At 40.0% G+C, this 12,450-nt stretch overlaps 1 protein-coding gene across 1 annotated transcript in view; it reads right to left on the minus strand.

Moving 5' to 3' along the window:
- Positions 1 to 12,450, minus strand: part of PXYLP1 (2-phosphoxylose phosphatase 1) — an 84,997-nt gene that overhangs the window by 49,907 nt on the left and 22,640 nt on the right. The gene's annotated exons all lie outside the window — the stretch shown is intronic.

A 12,450-nucleotide genomic window follows, 5' to 3' on the forward strand; every position in this document is an offset into this window, starting at 1 on the left:
ACTGCTCTGCCAAACAAGCAGACACACTTATCTCTCTGGCCTCTACTCTCGGGTCAGGGTGACCAGTGGTCAATGCCCCACAAATTGCAGCATGGAGCCACTTTTTCTCTCTTTGATAATGCACATCCACAGAGTCAACATAGCCAGCAAAAAGACCAGGCTCATTTTTCTGGCTAAAGTCGTACTTTTGCCTGACTGGTGTGATTTCACCTGGAAACACGCTGAGGTTCTCCATCCTTCTGTTTGGTATAACACGTAGAAGTTAATCTAGTTTTATCCAACAGACTGCACAGTGGTGTGGAAAGCAGTTGTCCAGCTGCAGGCCAGAAGGGTGGAGCCTTTACCAACTGCTGCTCTCTACAAACCATCCCCAGAGCTGCTGAGCAGCAGGGTGGTTGGCCTGCCAACTGACTGCTGCACATCAAACGCAGGCGCAGCTGTTCTCCCCTGCACCAGCATCACATCAGATTACAGCTAATTGATCATAACGATTTTCTTGGGTTTTTTGTAAGACCGGTGCCAACCATCTGAAAAGGAATGACGTGCAGAAGAGTAGAAGACAAACTATGGGCCCCTGGATGTGGACAGTGAGATTTCTGACTGTCATTCACCAGATCCTTTAGGGCATGCTACGATTGCATAATGCCCAACAATAGCACAAAGAAATGTGGCCTTTTCCTACTCAAAAAGCAGAAGATACATTGCAGACAAATCATCTCCGTATGGAAACAGTGATTTACCATGATGACAAATGCTTGCCAGGGCAGTCACATTTCTACCTCCCTCTAGAGCAAAGTGAAGTTTAAAAAGGATTTGGGATTCAGAAACTGTCAATCTGTTCTCCATGGAATAAAAGGATTTAATTTTCTTCACAGGATGTTTTTTGCTTTGGAGAATAAAATATGCTTGTCTACATACACAAAAGAAATCAACTTCCTTAGAGATAGTCATTATGATATTTATAAAACAATTTATCCTGTACTAAAAAGTTGTTAATATCCTGAAAATGTCTCTGCAGAAACCACATACACTTGGATTTTAAAGATTAAATTAGGAGACAACAAAATGAGTACTCATAGGGCAGTGCAACTGCAGCTGCTGTCCTTGGAGTAGACTCTGAGTTATGCACAGCCCCACCATATCACTCACTTGATATTACCAACTGGTCTACTTTCTGCTACACACAGCATTATGTACCCAATGATAGTGCAAATACCATTTCATACCATCAAGATTTACTCATCTAGCAAATATTGTAAGGCTGTCCTTAAAGTAGAATGAATTAGCTATGAACTAACAAAAATTTTGTTACATTAACAAAACAGTAGCCAAAAGCACATCTAGGTGCTAAAATAGTAAGTTTGTTTGGTAGCATCAACCAACAGCTACTGAGACAATCCACTATCACATGTGGTCAAAAAGCTGTGGTGCTCCTCTGGCTGACCTCAATCCCAAGAGGTAAACTGGCAACCTGAATTAGAGAGGATAGGTCATGGTGAAATACAGCCCCACCAGCCAGGGAGGACAGTTCTAATTTTAGGGTTTACTTAGATTTTCAAGCTCCTGGCCATAATCTTCTTGTTGTTGTTGTTTTGGGAATTATGCATATTCCAACTGTTAGGTGGGGCTTTTTTGTCTGTCTCCTTCATTTCTAGTTACTGAGTCGTAGCAACTACACATTCTTCTGTTTGCCAGTTTTTGAATAGGAGACTTTGGAGAGGCTACAGGTTGGTTCATAGCTGTCCTGCAGACAAATTCTAACACACATAGTACACAATCAATTACATTTCACAGCATAAAATTATTCAATTTTCTATTCAATCCAACAGCTAATACTTCTGCAAGAAATGAGAATCAGGAAGGAAGCCCAAAGACTTTATCCAAAATACCAGCTAGATCCCAGCTACTGCCCAAAAGCCATGACAGTAATGGAGTGTAGTGCATAAGCCCCAGTGAGTGGGAAGAAAGAGAGGCAAACTGACGCTCAACAGACAAGTTTACAGTCAGTTTTGCACATAAAGAGAGGTTTGGAGCACTTCTAAGCTATTGTACATTTGAACTGTGTGAGAGTATTTTATAAGAAGTAATATTTGTACACAGTGTTTCACTTCTAGGGTTATTTCTTCGCTGACAGTTTCAGACCCTCTAAGTCTGTGGGTGGGGATTTTTCTTCTGTTAAAAACAGAAGAGTTTCAGTGGTCTGAAGCATTCTTTCAGTTCCACTGTTTAACTTGGGCTAGATTTCTCAGCTACATGCCTGAATGCTTCAGAGAGTCCTCATCATCTAGTAAAAGGTGGCTTCTGATAATCCATCATTCTTAGCAAGCACTGTTTTCAGTTTCCTAATTACTGACTTTGCGTCCTACTGCTTTTAAATATATTAAAGAAACTGACAATTCTGGAAGGAAACCCCTTTGGAAACAGTTATTTCTGTCTTCTTTTTGTCATCACATACCTGAGGACTGATGTCACCTCTCTCAGTTGCTTTGTTCATGTTCCTGCACCATTCTGAGTGTCATGTGACGTATCTATCCAATGCCTTACAAAGTTAGCCCTGGTTTTATAGCTTTGTATGCCTTGATGACTCGTGTATACTTCAACACTATTCTCCTATAATTCCTGGGGTGGCAATATCGTTGCCCATTAAATTACCTCACTCTAAGTCTCATTGGATCTTTTGGAATCTTGATAATGTTGTAACTATTGCTCTAGATATAGTGCCACAGCCACTAACCCAGATTTCTGTAACTCTTCTATTGCAATACAGCAGCTTCTGTTCTCCTCAGAGGCTGTCTATGATCTTATTCATCAGCATTTCTACATATATGGCTTTACAGCATTTAAATTATCTCTGCAGGGAGTCAGTCAATCCAACCCTCAAAGATGCCATTTTGCAGTGTATCATGATCATGTTAAATGCTACGTTTTCATCTCTTGCTGTCAGGTTTAACTTCCTGATAATATCATCACACTCAGCTTCATCAGTTTCAGCAGTAATCAAGTAATCAGTAATTAAAGTACATACTAGGAATATTACCACATATCTCGCTATTTTCCTCTACTCTTTCAAGGGTTGATTAAATCCCACATAATAATTACAAATTCTACATTGTTTGTAGGTAAAAAAAAAAAAAAACCACAGAAGAATATGCCTTATCTGGCTGTACTTGCCAATATTACCTTTTCTCTTGGATAACATCATAGAAAATCCCATTTATTTTTCAGAGTGAACAGAAGACGGCTGTTTGCTCATGACTCCGTGTCCTGGAGTATATAATAGCCCTCCATTTGGAAAATCACTTATTTAGTTGCAGGATTTAAAAAATAAATTAGGACCTCTGAACAAATATAACTTGGACAGTTGGTTTGGCCCATTACTTCTTCCTCCTTTTTTTTTTTCCAAGTCCCACTGTCATGAAGCTGGATGCGTACCAGTCATTGGATTAAAACACAGGCCTCTGATCCCAGCAGGTCTGTGTTTTATCCCAGCAGGATCCTACATGGCCACAAGAGAATTGCCAGTGCATGTCAGGATAACAAAGACCAGTTAAGCTGTTCAACAGCAATGCAGTCAGCTACCAGAGAGGCAGTTTTAGCACTCATGGAACAGGCATCACCACATGTTAATTCTGCCCATCACATTCCAGTCGTGCTTTTTCTAAATGTGCAGAGTGACATATTTTGAAGAAAAGACCTTGTTTTGACTTCTTTATGGAGAAAGTACTGCAAACAGCAGAAAGCACAAACTTAAATTTGGGGCTGAAGTTTCTGAAAGAGGAAGTGTGTGGGGGACCACACGCTTGGAGGAATGTGTGCAGTATAAATAGGCTTTATAAGAAAACACCCATATCATGCATTGTTGATTTCTCCTCAGTAGCAAATCAAACTGTTTCCCACTTTGCAAACGTTCAGCCATAGTCTTTGTAGCCAAATTTCTCCAGCATGACTTGCTAGCTTAAGAGACAGCATGGGAACCATAGCTCTCATTTTTCTCAGTGCCTCTGGAGAGAAAGCTTAAGTGGCTTCTCTATTTTGGCATAATGCATTATGACACACCATACTTCAGCTCTGATCAAAGGGCTCCTGTTCATATTCGCACTTCAAAGCAGGTTTAAATGAGATCCTACACTCATTTAAGAGCATAAACAAGTGACTCAAACTCTAGCTTTTGCTACCATCTAAGATCTCTTTTAATGAATATCAGTTACATTCATAATCAGTAATTCTGTTCATAGATTTTTATCCAGGTGTTATTTTGAATGCCTAAGCTTGAGCAGCACATGTTATGAGATGTGACAGACAACTCCTAGAACAACGTTAAGCCAAAATTAAATGTTAGGGAACTTTGCTCTTAAATCACCCCTCTTTAACTCTCCAAATAGCTGTCAGCAGTGTAGAGCTATGAGATGGAAACGACTTGGAGAGTGCACTCACCTTTGCCACTCTAATAGATAGGTGCACTATTTGACAAGCTTATTATTTCACCTATTTAAAGCCCCATTTAGTAATTTTCCACTAGGATTAACTTCTGAAAAGAAACTCCACAAAGGGTTTAGCTTAGTCCTCCAAAACACAAGTCTCAGACTGTCTGAATATGTATCATTGCTTTTATTTGCATTTCAAACAAAGCAGTTGAAAGTACAAATGCCCAAAAAGGCAGCAGGTGCTTAGGAAAAGCCTCAAAAACAACCCTTAAAATAGCTGCATACATACACAACTACTCTCCAGTGTCATTTATGATCCCAAACAGCTCCTTCTGTCTCCTCGGGATAAGGCAAGCCATTCTTACAGCACTTAATTGGTTCTAGGGGTAACCAAGTCCAGCTGCTCTGTCTAGCAAAGCAGCACAGCTGCCTTCTCTCAGTCCAGAGGAGCTGAGGAGAGGGAAAAAAATGGAAAGTACCCACCACTTCAAGAGTTCCACTCCCAGGGTCTCGAAAACCTGACTAGAATCCAGATCAGAATTTTAAACAGATCCTTTAGGAGTAGCAATCAGCTTCCTAGGCAACCAGGGTGGCCACATTGCTGGCTGCTAACATGGAGATAGGAGGAAAGGGAGGGAGTGTGGAAAAAATATATATATATATACAATTACCCTTATACGCTTACAGGAGGGTTTCCTAGTTCATAAATATTCTCGCTTCAAGCTGTGATTTTAGTTAAATTCAGAGTCAACTTGCCAAAATGGGAGGCAGTAAAGTTATTCACAGTGACAGCTTTTATCCCTTCTGTTGCCGGGCGAGTTGGGACCAGATGGTTGGATGCCAGCAAAACTGGCTTTAGGGAATCTGAACACTTCCTGGCTTCTGAGGAATGCCCAGGTACCATGCTGAGGAAGGTTTCTGACCCTTCTGGTGTACTTGTCTATAAAGTTAGGTGAATTTAAAGCGTATGATATTATCTCCCTATTGTATTTAGTTCTCAAGGAAACTGCTACCTTAAAAAGTATAATTAGGGAAATCTACCTGGAAAAATAGCCCTCAGCACTCACATCATCACTGCCAGCTTCCTTCTTACCCTGTTCTCTGATTTACTTCAAACCTGCTCATGAGGGATCCCAGCCAGACAGGAAAAGTGGTGGCCGTTCCTCCTTAGTCATTCATTAAAATCAATCACTGCTGTCCAAAATGTAAAGATGGGAAAAGCTTTGGGAATACTTTATGGAGACATGCCCAGAAGTTCATGTTGGCATGCAAATATTATTCATACCATACTCTTTGTCACCAGAGAGGCAAAGAAATCATGTGGAACAGGACATTTTAGTTTCCCTAGCCTACAGTCAGTAACACTGCTTTGCATTGAAGCCAGCAGGTACAGCTCCATTTGGCAAACAGACCTGATGTTCCATCAGCAAAGAATGTGTATGTGAACACGGATAACAAGGGTGGGTGTAGCAGAAACAACATTCAAAGGAAAATACTAAGTCACCGCTACTTGAAATATGAATAACACAGAATAATTTAAGTATCTGAGTATCTCAGCATCCTATTTCTGTGCACAAATTCATTGGCTGAGAATGCAAGACACATATAGTCTGGAGCCATGTTCTAGTTAAGTAAAGATAAATAGCACTGCAAGATCTATCTTCCCACAGTTTCAATTCTTCATGCTTATAATTAACGCTGACTGACATACTGTGAATCAGCAGAAGACTTCTACACATGTACATGTACCTACTGCTGTATCAGATGAACTTCCAGGATGAACATATAGAATTGCTCCAGGCATGAACAGTAACATACTAAGCACGTATAAAGCCAGACACTTCAATGTAATTTATTTTGAACTATGTTTAATACTCGTGTCAGGAATACACCCCATTTTTAGTGCCCATTTCTTCTGCATTAACAGACAGAAGGCACTACCCCAGGGTGTAGGAGTAAATAAGAAAGTGTGTGGAATGCAGGGAGTGAATGGGTTGTGGAGTATTTTCTCAGTGTGTCAGACGAAAAGCAGTCAGTGTGGCTAAGCCAGGCTTCTCTGTTTTACACCTACATAGGGCAAGGATTTCAAGAATTAATTTCCTACTCACTACTTTAAGATTTGTCAAACGAACAAAACCAGTAACCTTAAGAGTAGCTCCAGCCCTAAGAGAACTTGCTTTCAGACAAGGAAGTGAAAAAGCCATATTTTAATACTTGATTCAGCCTCGATGAGCCCACTGTGAACACCAGTGATAAGCAGGCAACAGACAGTATTCCAAGAATATCTAGAAAACTGCCAGTGTAGCATTGCCTGATTCATTTCAGATCATTTAAACTTCTCCTGCTCTTACAGATCTTTGCCTAGAAAAAAAAATCCCCATTCTACTCTATATCTATTGACCCTTTAGCCAGCTAATTCCTAATTCTTGTCTTGCCTTTGGATATGGGCACCTGGTGAGGCTGGTCAGGACCATTAATGCCTGTTGGCACCCTTAGGGCCATAACATATATTTCCTCTCCATATAAGCAATATTTTTTGCTTACAGTCATGCACAGAGACACCTTCAGTGAATTGTGTTGTGTTTTAATCAGTTCTTTTAATATTCTACAAATAGCATCACTGGCTCTCAATTATCAGCTCTTACAAGATTTCCACTCTCAGTTCAGGCACTTGTGAAGTGTAGCAAACACAAACAAGAGAGGCAAAGGGCCAGGACACTGAGCTGCCGTGTGATACAGGTCAGGAAAATGATACCTTCCCACAGCTGAAGGTCCAGCATGTGCAATGGGATGGCAACAAAATCTACTTCCACAGGTCTGATGATTGCTAGAAAACCTGTAACTTTTGAAGAGCTCTGTAGCATTACAGATGCTAAAAAGGCTACTTGGAGATTTTCCTTTATTATATATGTTGTGAGGGGGAATGTAACTTTTATATTTTTTAGTATGTTTAAGACAGCATCATCTTTTTTAGGTTAAATGAACAAATAACAAAATGAACAAATGATGGCCCTAGAGGTCACCTCTATCTAGCCTGAATGCAGCCTGTCAGCAGTCAGTGTTAATGAAGAGAGCCTGCCAGTATAAATCATTTGTCATTGTCACTCTGAGGACTCGTGTTTTTTTTCTTTTCAGAAAAACTGTGATTTCTTTGTCTTGTTAGCTTTTGCATAAAGCTAACTAGCATGTTTCAAGGGCAGGACAAGATCAAGAAGAGATGGGAGTGTATCGAGGCAGGAATGCGAGAGAGACAAATAAGTTTTGCACTGTGTGATGATAAAAAAAGACCATTTGATCACAGTCACCGCAGAGAATAGCTAAATAACACAAATGCTATGGATGAGAATCAGATTGCCTATAATGAAAAGAATGAAGAAAGCAAAGGCCCAAATCCTTATTAGCTCAAGTACATGTCTGAAAACAAACATATTCATATGCATAGAGCTGTCAGTGAGAAACAATCCCAAATGAAGAGTGACCCAACTGCAGCAGCCTGAAGAGCTTCATTTACAGATGTAGGACAGACAGGGAGAATTTTATTACTGCTACCAAGAAAAAGCTGCAGGGCCCCTTAAATATGATTCAGGGATCCCACATGAGGGATCACAGGTCCTGTCTAGGCATTAAGACCAGAGGGATCCATCAAAATACTTCTTTGTGTGTAGCATGGCAGGGAATACATTGCCGTGGACCTCACCAACCAGACAGACAGGCGGGGCATGAAGTACCTCAGTTTGTCACTTATTCAAAGGTCTACAGACAACTCCCAGTTTGGTACCTCCTCTCCATGTCTGTGCTGTGAGAGAACTGGGAATTGGATCTGCATCCCAGCACCAAACATCTATGCACACTGAGCTGTAGCCCAAGTGTGGAGAAAATAGAGCAACTTGCCTGTCTCTCACTGACTGTCCTTAGAGTGAGCTCTGGCTGTTTATACAACTGCAGGAAACCGAGGGGCTGTTTTTCTGACAGCCTTCAAGCGAAGACAGTTTTCTATTTTGAGATTTTCATTACCCTTCCCCACTTGCAGTCATTTGATATTTCTTTCCAGAAGCTTGAAAATAATATTAGCCACTGAAATTTGTCTCTTTTTTCCCCTGAAAAACAGATGTTCTAAAATGAACTTTGAAATTGAAATAACATTTAAGTGGGTTTTTTCTCTGTACGCAATGGCAATCTTAGTAGATTCTGTGAGCTTTTAAAATAGTTTGTATTGGTTGTGCTTATTTTGCAGGCTGATTTCAGATAGACAAAAAGGACTCTGCCATTCCCCAGTGACCTCAGTGGGGTTATTTCAAGTTTACATCACCATGACTAAGAGGAGGAGAATTAGCCCTTTTAAAAAGGCAGATAACAATGCATACCTCTTGCCCACAGCCAAGTGCAAGTTCTGAATTAAGAAAGCATTCTTACATTTAATATGCAGTTGAGTTCCACTGACCTGCTGCTAATATTAGGTACATGTTTAAAGTCTATTTAAAAAAATTCCTTTAAATTGGCTCAGATACAAAGCAAGCTGCCTCTTACATTCTGCTCTCATCTATGCTGGTGTCAGATTTACTTCACCTCCCTGCATGAGAAGTAAGACCAAACCAGGTGGGAATTATGAAGATGAGCTGGGTTGTCTCAAAAGAACAATGAAAACCTCCCACGCCAAGTATGCCAGGTAACTCAGGTAAATCTTTTAAAGACTCTATGGCCCTTTAGGGAGACCATGTGCAAATGGGGAAAAGGGCAACTAAAACCAGACCTACACGGGGTGTGCTATGAAACTTTTGTCTCTTTGTCTGGTTGCCTGTATTTAAAAAAGTAAAACCACCATATAAATCTCAGTCAGGTTTATGGGTTAAACCTTCTCTGAGTAAAGTGAGATTGTACTGTTTGTATATGTTTGTTTATTTGAGATCTTGCACACCAGGAGCAAATGCTTCTTTCTTTGCAGACTATGCAACAACCTGGGTTTCTCTAAGGGTACTGTCTATTGTTTAGAGGCCCTTATTTACAGTGCATTGAAAGTATGTTTTCTTTGGCAGATTAGAAACCCCCTGCAAGGTGAAAATATTTAACTGTGGAGTTTTAGTAAGCCTTCTGCTGGGGTTTAACCTACCCCAGCTGAAACCAGGGCAAACTCTTACATTGAATAATTTGTTAATTAAGTGTAACAGCCTTCAGCATCTTAAACAACTTTCTCACTGAAAATGGTTAAGTAGGCAGTACAATTGGAAGAGGATATTATTTTTCAGAAAATCTAGCACTAGCAGTCTTGGGCATATAGTTTTCCCTCTCTACTGTACATAATTACTTACTCATATGACAAAGATACAGTTCATAGTCCAGTCAGTATAGGGTTCAATACACTTTATATCCTTGTGATATTTGGTCTCGTAATTCAGTCTTTTAAGATCTAATTCATCTCAGCACTTGTCACAGCAGGCAATAGTGTTGCATCCTATTTTGTCCTGAGCTAAGAGATGGGTGGGGCATTAAACCCCATATAGATGAGAAGCTAATTTAACACCCTGCATGCTTAAACAAATAAGCTTATTAAAAAAGACAGTTATTTCATGTGCTTTTCCTACTGCTATTTTTTTGAAAAATGGCACTTTTCCTCTCTGGTTTTAAAGCTGAACATTTCAGTTCCGAACAAAGGAGGTGGGTAAACCAGTGGCTTTGAGGACAGGAGGAAAACATTGCTATTCTTTGCACTGAATGCCCTAAAGTGTGAAAGCAGAATGCTCTGCATTGTATCTGTGATATGCTGTCTCCCTCATGCACAGAGGGATGGCACATGGGCTCACACAACTTTGACTGCAGCAAAGTAGCAGGGATCCCAGCGGTGTTCCCATGGAGCTTTCATTAGAAATGGAGACTCATGGTGTGTTTAATCTCATCCCCTCAAGATTTTGCTGTGTGTCAGTTGGCAGCAGTGCATAAAGATTAGAACAGCAGCCTAGGTTTAAAGTTGCACAATGCAGTGTAAACCGCCAGGTGCACACACATTCCATTCCCTTAAAAAAACCCAAACAAACTCCCCAAACAAACAAAACCAGAAACAAAAAAACCAAACCAAAACCAAAACAAACGAAACCAAACCAAAACAACAACAACAACAAAAAAACAAAAGCAAAAAAAACCAACAAATTTTAGAGAAATGGAAGAAGGATCAGATTTCCATCCATCAAATAGAGAGAGTAGGAATTATGATGCCTCTGCTTTTCCTCAGCAAATCACTGTTATTACAGGACAAAGTTCTGTTGGAGTTGCAGCCTGTTTGTCACATGTGATTATGCACAGCTCTCGCCCTCAAAGTCAACAGAACGTGGGCACAAAGGCATCCATTAGTGAGCTCCCTGCTAAAACACAGACGAAAATTCAAACTCGAATGAGCTGAAACAGTAGCAGTAAATTGAGGAATTTCTTGCCTGAATAGAAAGAGACATTCATTGTCTGATTGCCCTAAAAATCTGAACATGATCAGGTCAGACAGATCTGCCCACAAGGTTACTCTTTTATGAGATCCCAGGTAGTACCTCTGAAAAAGATTTTCTACAAATTTTCTCTCTAAAAAGGCAATGTAAAAAAAGACTGCACTTTGTATCTCAGCCTTGCCTCTAATTATTTCAGTTTCTCTTTGTGTGTTTCTCTCTTCTGATCCAGGTTACAGCTATAGCTGAGACATTATTTTGTTAACCCAGAATCTTACAGGGTCAGCAAACTCCTCATGCCTGTATCATCTTGAAGAATTTTATCCTCAGGTAATTTGTGAATGGATGAAGAGCAGAAGTATTACTTTACATCAAATATGGATTAGTCTGACTGCTTCTTGAAGTTAAAGAGTGTTATAAGAAAAGAGTTTAATTCAGCCTTTATTCCTGTACATTTTAAACATATTTTAGCACATTATCCAATCTGGTGTCATACAGACTTTTAACTTGAAGGCTTTTCAAATACAAGTGATGGCAAACATGTTTCAGCTCTATAATTGCTTTCTCTTCTTTGTCAAAACTAGTGACAGAACACAAGTCCCATAGCTGACAGTATTGATATTAAAATGTGCTGTAAAATTTGGTTTTTTAGGCTAGTGATTCTTGTTACCCTGACAAGTGATTATTTCAGCATCAACCAGTTGTTTTGGCTGCGAAAATAATTCTCGAAAGTTACCAAAGTGTCCACAATGGATACAATATGCTCTGCTTTCAGTTCTGCCTCTTGCTTTTTAATTTTCAGTTTTTCTTCATGAGATAATGGTAAAGAGGATGATTTAGTATCAACAATTACAAAAATATTCTGTTTTCAGTCCACTGCTGTATTTTATTTTGATGGCCTCCAGCTGAATTCAGTTAAAATATTTTTAATTGTACATAGTTTGATTAAAAAGAAAACCCACATTAACATGTGAAATATAAGAAATTGTTACTGAAAAGGGTTCTTCAGGCTGAAGTCCTTAGGTTTTAGACAATGTTTTCTATTCCCAACACATTTAAACACCTGAATGGTGTTCCCAGAACTTGGTACTCAAACTAAGCTCCACTGGCAAACTGGTGATCTCAGTACAAATGTGAACAAGACACAAAAATCTCCCTCAGATCTGCTGGATTCTGGCATGTTGAGAGAGAAATCATCAATAATACCCATTGATGCAAAGTCTACCTGGCAGTTAGCAAGCACTGGTGTCCCTCAAGGATCAGTGCTGGGATCACAACTGTCTAATGTCTTCATTAATGGTTTGGATGATGGGACAGAGTGCACTCTTACCAGGTTTGTAGATAACATAAAACTGTGAGGAGCTGTGAACATGCTGGATGTCAGGGCAGCCTGGCAAAGGGACCTAAACAGCCTAGAGAAAGGGACTTTGGGGAATACGTTTCCTGCGTCTGGGATGGAATGACCCCTTACAACCCAGACAGGTTGGAGCCAACTCTGGGAAGCAGCTCTGCAGAAAAAAATCTGAAGGTCCAGATGGACAAGTTCACATTAATCAGCAGCGTGTCCTTGGATCAAAGAAGCCTGGAGGCTTCAACTTGGC

This window comes from Chiroxiphia lanceolata, chromosome 10, assembly GCF_009829145.1.
Source record: "Chiroxiphia lanceolata isolate bChiLan1 chromosome 10, bChiLan1.pri, whole genome shotgun sequence".
NCBI lineage: Eukaryota > Metazoa > Chordata > Aves > Passeriformes > Pipridae > Chiroxiphia > Chiroxiphia lanceolata.